The sequence below is a fragment of the Sciurus vulgaris genome (assembly GCF_902686455.1).
Source record: "Sciurus vulgaris genome assembly, chromosome: 12".
NCBI lineage: Eukaryota > Metazoa > Chordata > Mammalia > Rodentia > Sciuridae > Sciurus > Sciurus vulgaris.
In genome coordinates this window covers 32,456,948-32,469,997 of record NC_136473.1, presented here as the reverse complement: position 1 = coordinate 32,469,997, position 13,050 = coordinate 32,456,948, and the positions used below count along the sequence as shown (strand labels likewise).

The following is a 13,050-nucleotide window of genomic DNA, read 5'->3' as shown; positions in this document are numbered from 1 at the left end:
CAATATATGTCTATTAAGTCTAAATTATCAATTGTATTATTGAGATCTATGGATTCTTTGTTCAATTTTTGTTCAGAAGATCTGTTCAGTGGTGAGAGAGTTGTGTTAAAGTTGTGTTAAAGTATTATTGTGTTGTGGTTTATTTGGTTCCTGGATTTGAGAAGGATTTGTTTGACATAAATGACTGAGCCATTTGGGGAGCATAAATATTTATGATTGTTATGTCTTGCTGATTTATGCTTCCCTTAAGCAGTATGAAATGTCCTTCTGTATTCCTTCAAATTAGTTTTGGCTTTAAGTCTGCTTTATCTGATATGAGGATGGTTATCCCTGCATTTTTACTGAGTCCATGTGCATGGTATTTTTTTTCCCATCTTTTCACCTTTAGTCTGTGGGTATTTTGTTTATGAGATGAGTCTCTTGAAGGCAACATATTGTTAGGTCTTTCTTTTTAATCCAATCTGCCAGTCTATGTCTTTAGATAAATGTTCAGTTTAATCATTCAGCATGGTATATGTATCATTAGTATCAGTACTGCACGCTATAATTAGTCAAATGACCCATCCTGCAACAACCAAACATACTCCAAAAAGCACTGGGATCTTTAGATGTCTAAAGGCCATTATTCTCTGTCATAAAGTTATATCATAATATTTTAGAATATATATCATAATATTTTTTTAAAAAGTCCTGTAAAATATACTTGAAGAAAATATGAAAAAAAATGTACAATTTCACCTGATTCATGGTTCTAAAATTATCTTTTGGAATAAGCCAGTCATTCTCTGTGGCACATATTTTTTCAGATTGTCAGGGAAGCATTTGGAATAGTCAAAATATTATATTACTAACTGGTGACCTTACTAAAATAAATGATTTATTATGAATCACTGGAATTATTAATGTTTGAAAGTTTACATATTGCATTTGAAGATCAAAGTATTCAAGATAACATTGTAACATTTTTTCAATATGCAATTCTGTTTAATTATGTGGGTAATATGGACCAAAGATATTAGTGTCATTATCACTGAAATGGAGATCCAGGAAATCTGAAGTCTAGTCTTTATCCTATATACTTGTTAAGACATTAATACATTTCTTAGCAATACAGTGAACAATTTAGATCAAATGATCTCTTTCTGCCCATATATTTTCTTTTTTTTTTTTCTTTTTTTTTTTTTTTATTGTAAACAAATGGGATACATGTTGCCTCTCTGTTTGTACATGGCGTAAAGGCATACCATTTGTGTAATCATAAATTTACATAGAGCAATGTTGTTTGATTCATTCTGTTATTTTTTCCCTTATATTTTCTAAGTCTGAGCTTCCACTCGGAAAACAGTCTGAGTTTTGTATCAATTAATGATGGTAATAAAAACTCCTATGTCCTGTGAAATTAACCACATAAATAGTAATGTCATTTGCTCAGATCAATTATAAAAGCTGGTGGAACAGGAATTTTGAAGCTCTTTAGAACTAAAAACTAAAAGTACAACAATCTTCATATGTCCAAAGAAGATTTTTAAAATATATATGAGCACAGTAGCTTATTCACAAGAATGGAAGAAAGTATAGTCTTAAATATTCAAGGTCTAACCAAAATTTGACTACTGTAATAAAAATCTAAAATGACATTGACTTCAATGTTATAATAGACAAGTAAATTTTAGGTGAAACTCAGTTTTATTTCACATAAAATGTAAATACTAATAATCCAAACAGAGGAAGTTCATAAATTTTCCTGCTGTTGAAAGGGAAATAAAAATTCATAGTGACTAAAGCCTCTGCCTTTAAGCAGTCATTGTTTACATTATCTAACAAAATCCACCAAATGGTTTCAAATCACTAAAAACTATTGTTAACGTAAGTTAAAATAATCAAAATCAAGTATAATAATCATGACTTTCTAATTATAAAATATGAATGCAAACATTTAAACAGTCACTCAACTTCTAAATCCCAGACACTACATGAAGTACTAGGGAAATAAAGCTGAAGACTGGGAGAAAATATTTGCCTCTCACATATTGGATAAAGGATTTCCATAGAGAATATATTTTTTTTTAATGTCAATACTCAATAATTAGGAAAAAAAAAAAAAACTTTTGTAAAACGGGTGAAAAGCTTGAACAGACATTTCAAAGTAGACATTTGTTACGCATATAAGCACATGAAAATGTGTTCAACATAATCCATGCTAGGGAACTGCAGTCCACACTGAGATGCAATTATCCACTTCAAAATAGCTAAAATTAAGAAGACTGATAATAATATGCATTGGCTTGGTGGTGGAAGAACTGAACCCTGACACACTGCTGACAGGAATGAAAACTGGGAAACTCTGAGAATCAGGACAGGAGTCCCTTGAAAGTTCCACTCACTTCTACCATATGACCCAGCCACTATAGTCCTGTTAGTCAGACAAGGGAAAAAACAGTAGCTGTTCATATAAAGATGAATATACAATTACTCATAGTGGATTTATTCAAAATAATCCATAAGTAGAAATAGTCTAGATATCAATCGATATGTGAATGGATAAACTGTGCTTTATCCAAATGAATGACTCCTACCTACAGCCGCACCAATAAATCTCAGAAAACCTGAGCCAAATGAAATAAATCACACCAAAAAAGAGTACATACTGTGCAATTTCCTTTAAATAAAATTTTAGAGGGAGTAACAAGATGGCAGCGGCAGAGTGACAGGGGTGCCAGGGCCGGAGCCGGCGGCAGTGGTGGCAGCGCCCTCCTACCTCACAGCGCCCCTTTTCCAGCCCCCGATGTCGCTGTGAAAGCCAGGCAGCGATGGCCTCCCAGAAACAGGCGGCCTGGCCTCAGTAACCGCGAGAACCACTCACGAATTGCGGCCTGGCTAAAAGAAACCTGACCCAGCATCGGTGATGGGGTTTCCCTTGGCGGGTTCTGGACCCTCTGCACTGGGAAAGGCCTCCGCTGTCCCCTTCCTACCGCCTTCCTCCGCAGCCTTGCCGGGTGGACGAGCCCCCGGGGCCTCCGTCCTCCCCTGAGAGGCGTCATGGCCGTGCTGCAGCCTCCATCTTCATCCCTCAGGATGGCGAACAGCAGCAGCTCCAAGGCCGAATTCATTGTAGGAGGGAAATAGGGAAGATCGGGTCTTGCTCCTTCAGGGACATTTACCTGGGGATTAACATGGCCAATGGCGAGGAAGTGTCGGTGAAGATCAAATCTCAGAAGGTCAGTCACCCCCAGTTGCTGTAGGAGAGCAAACTCTACAAGATTCTCCAAGGTGGGGTTGGCATCCCCCATGTACATTGGTATGTCAGAAAAAAGACTACAACGTGCTCATGGATCGTCGGGGATCCAGCCTCGAAGACCTCTTCAACTTCTGTTCAAGAAGGTTCACAATGAAAGCTGTCCTTATGTTACCTGACCACATGATCAGTAAAATTGAGTATGTGCACACGAATAATTTTATACACAGAGACATGAAGCCAGATAACTTCCTAATGGGTATTGGGCGGCACTGTAATAAGTTATTCCTTATTGATTTTGGTTTGGCCAAAAAGTACAGAGACAACAGGACAAGTCAATACATACTACACAGAGAAGATAAGAACCTCACTGGCACTGCCCAGTATGCTGGCATCAATGCACATCTTGGTATTAAGCAAAGTCACAGAGATGACATGGAATCATCTTGGAATCAGGATATGTTTTGATGTATTTTAATAGAACCAGCCTGCCGTGGCAAGGACTGAAGGATGCAACAAAGAAACAAAATATGAAAAGATTAGTGAAAAGAAGACGTCCACTCCTGTTGAAGTTTTATGTAAGGGGTTTCCTGCAGAATTTTCTATGTACTTAAACTATTGTGGTGGGCTGTGCTTTGAGGAAGCCCTGGATTACACTATCTGAGGCAGCTATTCTGCATCCTTTTCAGGACCCTGAACCATCAATATGACTACACATTTGATTGGACAATGTTAAAGCAAAAAGCAGCACAGCAGGCAGCCTCTTCCAGTGGGCAGGGTCAGCAGGCCCAACCCCCCACAGGAAAGCAAATTGACAAAACCAAGAGTAACTGTGAAAGGTTTCTAAGCATGAATTGAAGAACAGACGAAGGAGAGCAGATGATTGGAGCACCATTTGTTTCTCCCCAAATCTAGAAATTTTAGTTCATGTGTGCACTAGCCAGTGGTTATGGACAACCATTTACTTGGTGTAAAGAACTTAATTTCAGTATAAACTGGCTCTGGGAAGCATTGTTGATGCTGTATCATGAGTTGTAGCTGATGTAATTGTGAATATTAACTGAGATAGTGAAACATGGTGTCCAGTTTTCTATTGCATTTTTTTCAAGTGGAAAAGTTAACTAAATGGTTGACACCCAAATTGGTGGAGAAATTGTGCTTATGCAATTTTTTCGTTAAAACTTTTCATTTTGAACTATACTGCTTTGAGATCTCATTTCAGAAGAACAGCATGAACAATCTTCAGCCACAGTTGCAATGGTTGTAAATACTCACAATTGTGCATTCTTCGAGTTTTTCTACCCCTGTGGTTTGCAAGTTGTTCACTTAAAACATTCTTTAAATGGTTGGCTTCTTGTCTGCAAGCCAGCTGATATGGTAGCAACCAAAGATTCCAGTGTTTCAGCACATGAAAGACTCTGCCTGCGTACTGTGCTAGAAATAACAGCATCTAAATTGGACACTTAAGAAAAACGTAGTGATACTAGATTATCCTTAGGACTCTTCATTAACTATAATATTCTTGGTATAAAAAAAAGCATATTTGTCACAGAAATTTGGTTAACATCTTAAAACTGACCATGTATGTTTGTTGCTTAGATAAATGTAATCACTGTAAACATCTATATGATCTGGGATTTTGTTTTTATTTTGGAATGGGAGCTTTTATGTTTAAAAGTTCATTAAAAACTAAAAATAGTTTCTGTAAGGAAATGAGTTTTTTTTTTTAAACAAAAAGCCTTGCTGACTCACTATGAAATAAAAATCTCCCCTAGTTTTTGATAGACTAAGCCATTTGTTACATGATATTCCTTTGCAAGTCTATTAAGATTTAGTGTTATAAATTCTCACTTTTTTAAATTTAATTTTCCTCCATTTTGATCTGAAGGGAAAGGCATTTTTTCACTTTTTGTGTTTTTAATGACTTGCAGGCACAATACCTAGTACTGCAGCTGCCAGAACTTGGCATTGTAACTCTTGCTGCCACAAACAGCTAGACTGATTTTGAGTCAGAATCAAAGTGTAAAAGGGTTTGACTACAAGATGTTTTTATTCAAAATACTTTGAAATGGCTATAAATGTTTGACTCTAAACCTTGGAACAGAGTCAGACTATGTGAAGTTCAAGTGCTTGTTGACATCTCTAGCCCCCACCTGCTTCTATCGGTTACTTGTGTGTCTGTGCACTTTCAGTCTTATTTGTGTGCTATTTTTCTCTGACCCAAGAGAAAGGAAACTTACTGATGATAATTCTTTAGTGTAATTTATTCAATTATAGCATGTCAGGATAAATTAAAAGTACTTTTGTCTGAAAAAAAATGTTTAGAATGTATAAATTAATGTATAGTGGCAGAAAGCTGGTCAGTGGTTATTGAGGGGCCAGAGGGAAGGATTATAAGGGGCATTAGAAACTTTTGGAAGATGGAGCTTATTTCCATTATCTTTGATTTGCATTTTCCTAGAACTAATCCAATAAAAATAATGAAAGTATATAACCATCTTGATGGTTTCAAAACTTTTAATAGGTGGTTTATTATATATCATCTGCACTTCAATAAATCTCAAAGTAAAAATTAGTTAGAAGTTTGTAATGAAGCTTCATATATTCTGATTTGCTAAGCCTTTAATAACCATGCCAAATACAAGAGTTTTGATGAATTATTTCAACTGATATTCAAAAGTAAAACAATTCTTATACACAGCATCTACCATCTAGTCCTATCATATTTATCTTATTTTAAATGAGTGATCCTGAAAAGTCTTTGGATTTTTCTTTAAAGTAAACATTGAATGCTGGGCATAATGCTAGGTAAATTCTCTAACAATACTACAGTTAATTAGTGTTGGTTATTACCACTGCTCTTTCTCAGTAGAACGGAAACAAAGAATATCCATTTCTTAATGGAGGAAAAAACTCTTGTTGCATAAATTGGACACCTTTTTACTACTTTGAATGATTCAGTCACACAGCATGCAGAGTCTCTAATTTCATCATTTCAGGCCTGAATTTTATTTAAAATAAAAGACTAGAGGAACTCTTGGAGAGCGTCAACAGGGCATTCTTTGTGCAATCCCTGGTGGGTTTCAGACTCAATTTTTATGTTTCTATTCATGACCACAGGATTCCTTTGTTAGTTGCTTGTTTATCTGGCTATGAAACTACTTCACTGTAAATTTGCTTTTCTTCTGGAAACCAATTCTTGAGTAAATATCATAAGAAGAGTTGATCCCCTAAATACTAGTATGGTCCAAATTACAAGTGACCTGATTAGAGAGTAAGACTTAATTTGAAGTGGATAAGCCATTATTAAATCAAAGTTGAAGAAAAACCTCTTCCATTTTATTTCACACAATGACATGCATCTTACATGTACTGGGGCTAATCAGAAAGATACCACTCTACATATGTAGATTAATTCTCATATATATCTCCCTAGACAGATCACCTTTCCTAATTCATGATTAAATCATGTAAAAAGTGTATTTATGCATATTAGAAATTCTCAAAAGGAAATCTGGATCTAAGTTTTTGGTTACAAAACTGTTAATTAGACTAAGTCCTTTACATAGAGTCAGTGCTTTAAATTTGGGTAACCGAAAGAATTTTAATATGTGCAAACAAAAAAGAATTGTATCCAGGGATAAGAAAGAAGTTTTTTTTCCCTGTATGATATGCATAAATGTACCTGTTAAAGGGATAAATAACATCTATTCAACACCTGCACGCAAAAGTCATATGATATATTGGGAATGCAAGGAAAGATAATTATTTAGAAACAGTGGGTTCCAGTGTTAGTTCCAGTTCTCCTGTTCACAAGCTGTTTGGCCAAGGATAAACAACCTCTCTGGGCTTCTTTCTCCAAAAATAGCAAAAAGGATCTCTAATTTTTCCACTTTGGGGAATTGCTAAAATATTCAAATATATCTCACATGTGTCCCATACACACACAAACACACATACACACATCCTTTACAAAACTCTGAAAATCACATATGCACTCTGCCTGGATTTCAGTTGCTTACATATAAATAGTTAAAATGTCAAAGTATTCAAAATAATAGATTTACAAGTATGTGCTTTTAGCAGAATCTCAGAGATTGTGTCAAACTCATTTCTTTCCCATGGATTTTTCATTTCAGTAGATCAAGTACTTAAAATGGAAGGCAACTGCAGCTATTTCATGCCTTGTGTTCATCTTTAGAGGCTATAATCATGCATTATTGGGGTACTCAAGGAAGAGGCAACTTAAAGAGCTTTGGTACACCCTTATTGAAATGATAAGTGCATGTCAAAATAACTTTGACCAAATTCCACTAGCTTTCATCTCAGGACTACAGTGATGTTTCACATTACTTAGACATTCTGACTCAAATACACATTCAAATATGCTTTACGAAACCTAGTATCCATACCTGAAAAGGCTGCTGGCTGGAAATGTTGAGGTGTTTCTTATCCATCTGTTGTATTGATTCTCAAATATCTGCCACAGTATCTGTTCCCTTGAGTTACTCCAGATTCACTGGTAGATAGCCAGTCTATGAATGTGCTTTCCAAACATGTGGTAATATAAGGGTAAGGTACAGACCTCTGTGTCAGTGACATTAAAGATGGGGCTCAGTAAACAGCCTTATTTTGGAAAACCTGTGGCTCTGAAGATTCTACAAAAAGATAGTGTCCTTTCACTGTGCCCAAAGTATTATTCTTCATGGGCCCTGTATTAAGTGTTGAAGTTGGACCCTGGTTCCTGGTCCACTCAAAGTCATCCTCTGTCTCTTTTTCCCAGGTACAAATTTCATTCTCAAGGTCACACTGTAGTTCAGGGGCTGAAATCGGCATTAAATAACAGCAAGAGTAAATTAAGGATTTCCGTTTGGTTTTTTTTGAGAATCTCTATCTCTTTGTTGAAATGATCTTTTCCTTCCTGCAGGGGCTCTTTCAGCTTATTGGTATTATCATTCATTGCCTGCATTTGCTCTCTTATCTCATCCTTTGCTTTGCAAATCATCTTAATCATGTATAATCTGAAGTCCTTTTCTGACATTTCTTCTAACATACTGTCATTGGATTCTATTACTATAGAATCTAGATTCGTTTGGATCATTTTCTTCCCTTGTTTTTTCATGTTGTTCATGTATCTTCTCCTCTAGTGCTGCGGATCTGGGGTATTGCAGATTTCCCCCTATAGGCTTATAGTGGCCCTATAAGTTTCCAAAACCCTTTCTTTAAGGGGAGATCAATATTAGCAGTGCCCAAATCAGACACTATGCAATCCTAGACAAAATAGCCCCTATGGGGACAATAACAAAATTGCCATAATAAACAAAATGAGGTCAAATGTTATCTTCGGTAAAACAAACAGGTTTACAATAATGTCTGCAGTTTCTGATGGAGGACAAAGAGGATGCAGAGGGATGAAGAATATGGCTGACAATGAGCTTCAAGCCTCCAGCAGGCGTCTCAGGATGGGATTTGCCCCACCCAAAGATCGGAGCTATGGCTTCCAGTATTATCCAAGATGGCTGCTCTGGCTTCCAAATATGTTGGTAAATGGGGAGCTGCAGCTCAGGGGTGGATGTGGTCAGCTGGAGGTCCTGGAAACAGGATGCAGTTGGTCCAGTAGTGGTCCTGGAGGTCGGGTGTGTTTGGTGTGGTTGTGGGATCCAGGAGGCCGGGTGCAATCAGTTGGTCTGGGTTCCTGGTGATAGGGCGCTGTCAGTTGGTCTGGGGGTCCTGGCGGCAGGGCGCGGTCAGTTGATGTGAGGGCCCCAGAGGCAGGGAGTGATCGGTTGGGCTGAGGGATCCTGGAGATGGAACTCAGTCAGACCGGCCAGGGGTCCTACAGGGCCAGGCTCTTGTCTCAAAATGGCGTTGCCACGTGTAATCAAACCTGCAGGTACTGTAACAGTGAACTTCCAGGCAGCAGCAGGCAGCTGGTTCTCCACTGGCGGTCTGCGGTTAGTCTGCTGGCAGCTGTGGGACGATTAGGAGGTGAACCTCGAGCCTCGAGCGTTGGGTGATGGATAGGGGTAAGGCAGGCGATGGACAGGCGAGAGGCAGGCAAATGGCAGATGATAGATGCCTGACAGTGAGCAAGAGTAAATTAAGAACAAAACTAAATATGATTAAGAACACATGGATATTTTTGTCATGAAAAGGCAAGTCATTTTAATTTCAAAATGCAACATTAGTTTTGAGAAAGTTAAAAAAATGCCAGATGATATATCAAATAACAATGTTCCATGGACTGAAGATGACTTTGCTTTGGTCAATATTTTCAAAATGTTTGTTTGTTCCCCTTCCTCTTCCAGTTCTGTTATCATCCCTCCAAGCAAATTATCATGCCATCATGGATAGTTCAGTAAGAAATTTCTGGTTCAGTGCATTTCAAAATCAACTGAACATTCTAATCAGAAGGGAGCATTAGAAACAAACAAATATCAAAGCTCAGACATATTGATTTAGTTGCTGTGAGTAGTGAAGCCATGCATCAGGAATTTTTTTATATGCTCCCTTGGGGATCCTAATAAAACTAAGAACAATTATACTTCAATGAGTCTCAAGATTTAAGAATCACCAAGAGCTCTTGGTAAAATTGCTTACTTCATGATAAAGCCCCCATACAAATACTAGTTTATGGAGTGAAACTTACAAATTCAAATTTTTAACAAATACTCAAGATAATTATTATGTAGGTGTTTTCCAAACCTCAGCCTAAACCTATATCCTGCCCACTCTCCAAGTATCCCTAAATGTCAGTGCCAGAATAACAATCCTTCAGTAGCAGTAGTACCACTTTTTTTTCTTTATTCAAAATTCCTTTAATAAATCTTCCTTTAAACTAAACTTTAATCTGCTCCCCAAATTAAAATGCATCCCTCCCCTTTGCAGGAAGTATCTTTCTATGCATCCTGAACTCTGACTCTGTCTCCCTTTGCACCTGATGTTCCAACCTCTGCCTTGTTACTCTCTGCTGTATGTCATCAGTGATTGCCCTTCCTCTTGCTGACCTGTAGCTCCACTGGCCTGGACTATTTAAATTTCTAACTTCCTTCAGTCACTAGAACAATTTTGATATTAAAGGAATTGACTAGCCCAATCAAATGTCCTACCTCAATTTCCACAGTAATACAGGAACATGCTCATTTTTCAAGGCATGAGGATTTTGTTGACATCAAGTATTTGCTTTAGAATAAATGGGATAAATGTACATTTGATAGTATTTGGGTTATGCGGAATCAATTTAAAATTCACATTTTAAATTTAAATTCCACATTTTAACTTCATTTACATGAGTTAATATTTTTAAAAAATAAATGTCCACTGTCCTTTAACAATTCATCTTCATAATGGTACTTAGTGCCAAAGGTTAACAAACACCCTGGAACAATAAGTAAAAGTGTGTGTGAATAATAGCAGCCAGGTGAGAATAAATCATCTGTCTAAAAACTGCAGAGCAGGTGCTTAGACCTAATGAAGGGAACCAAGTGGGTAAATGTCAAATGGGATATGAGCTTTCATTTGATATTTCCTCACTTGTGACTAATGAAGCCCAGCTGTGATGTGAACTGGGGACATGCAATGTGCTCTCCACTTGTCTGTCTTTTTCTGTGGAGCAGAAGGAGAATGTCAAGTTGCTGAGTTCTTGACATAAAACTATCACTAAAGCCAACAGATATTTTACATTGTCTGTCTTCAAACTGACTACACACTCAATCTTCATTTCAGAGGGAATATGTGTAGCTCTACCCTTCAATGTAAAGCCACATCTCTAAACATATTTCAGGAGATACAGCCTGGGTTTCAGGACATTCAGTGCACAGTAAGTAAAAAATCACATGCCACCTTGCAAAGCTGTGAGAAGCTGCCATTTTCTTGATGGCATTATTTTCTTTCCCTAATACATCATCACAAGAAACAATTTGATGTTATGTTTGTATTTCCATAGTAATATATTGGGAGGTTTGAAGATAAAATACTTATTTTTAGCAGCAGATCAACATTTAGGACATAGAGAATGGGGAAAAAATAGATGAAAAAAGGCTTTCCAAATTTGCAAAAATAAATTAGACATAGGGGAAGTTATACTTCTTTTAGTGGCCATTGTCAAAATCATCAATGTTATTGCCATTCACTCAAATATCAGTTGTATATATTTTATGAGATGCATAGAAATTCTGACTTTAATATGCCTGACTTCAATATGCCTTTGATATTATGTGTCTCAAAGTTCGCATATACGAAAAGCTCTCTACAATAATTTACAAGGAAATTTCTTAAGGTAATATTTCCTATAAGGGTACCAAGCATCCTATGATTCTACGTTGGTTTATAATCACCTTCAAAATTTAATAAACACTTAGCTTCAAATTAAAAATTATTGCTATTTCTGGACAATGATTCTGAGTCCAAGAAAAGATGTAAACTTTTCTGACATATTTTTGAAAAACAAATAAAATACTATTAGCTTCTGATCATTTTCAGAAGTGCATTACTGAAGCAAGGGACATTAAATGGCAAAGCCTGCATAATCATCAGATAATAAAACTTTACAATTTAAACCAGAGACTCACAACTGATTTTTTAAATTTTAATTAAAAATCATAAATTTACATAGGGCAATGTTGTTTGATGCATTCTGTTATTTTTTTCCCTTCCCCCTCCCCTCCCATTCCTCTTGTCCCTCTATACATTCCTTTCTTCCTCCATTCTTACCACCCTCCTTATCCCTAACCCTAAACCTAACCCTAACCTTAACACTAACCCCTCCTACCACCCCCATATGTCCTCATCCGCTTATCAGTGAGATCATTCGTCCTTTAGTTTTTTGAGATTGGCTTATCTCACTTAGCATGATATCCTCCAATTTCATCCATTTGCCTGCAAATGCCATAATTTTGTCATTCCTCATGGCGGAGTAATATTCCATTGTATATATATGCCACAGTTTCTTTATCCATTCATCAACTGAAGGGCATCTGGGTTGGTTCCACAATCTGGCTACAGTGAATTGAGCAGCTATGAACATTGATGTGGCTGTATCTCTGTAGTATGCTGATTTTAAGTCCTTTGGCTATAGGCCAAGGAGTGGGATAGCTGGGTCAAATGGTGGTTCCATTCCAAGCTTTCTGAGGAATCTCCACACTGCTTTCCAGAGTGGCTGCACTAGTTTGCAACCCCACCAGCAATGTATGAGTGTACCTTTTTCCCCACATCCTCGCCAACACCTATTGTTGCTTATGTTCTTGATAATCGCCATTCTAATTGCGGTGAGATGAAATCTTAGGGTAGTTTTGATTTGCATTTCTTTTATTACTAGAGATGTTGAACATTTTCTCATATATCTGTTGATTGCTTGTACATCTTCTTCTGTGAAGTGTCTGTTCATTTCCTTAGCCCATTTGTTGATTGGATTATTTGTATTCTTGGTGTAGAGTTTTTTGAGTTCTTTATAGATTCGGGATATTAGTGCTCTATCTGAAGTATGAGTGGCAAAGATATTCTCCCACTCTGTAGGCTCTCTCCTCACATTACTGATAGTTACCTTTGCTGAGAGAAAGCTTTTTAGTTTGAATCTATCCCAGTTGTTGATTCTCACTTTTATTTCTTGTGCTATGGGAGTCCTGATAAGGAAGTCTGCTCCTAAGCCACCAAGTTGAAGATTTGGACCTACTTTTTCTTCTATAAGATGCAGGGTCTCTGGTCTGATTCCAAGTTCCTTGATCCATTGTGAGTTGAGTTTTGTGCAGGGTGAGAGATAGGGGTTTAATTTCATTCTGTTGCATATGGTTTTCCAGTTTTCCCAGCACCATTTGTTG

General features: G+C 37.1%; 1 pseudogene across 1 annotated transcript; it reads left to right on the top strand.

Annotated features, from left to right (window-relative positions):
• Window positions 1-2,866: 2,866 nt before the first annotated feature.
• Window positions 2,867-4,675, top strand: LOC306641105 (casein kinase I-like; annotated as a pseudogene). The gene has a single exon. The product of its transcript is annotated as a casein kinase I-like (transcript).
• The last annotated feature ends 8,375 nt before the right edge of the window (window positions 4,676-13,050 follow it).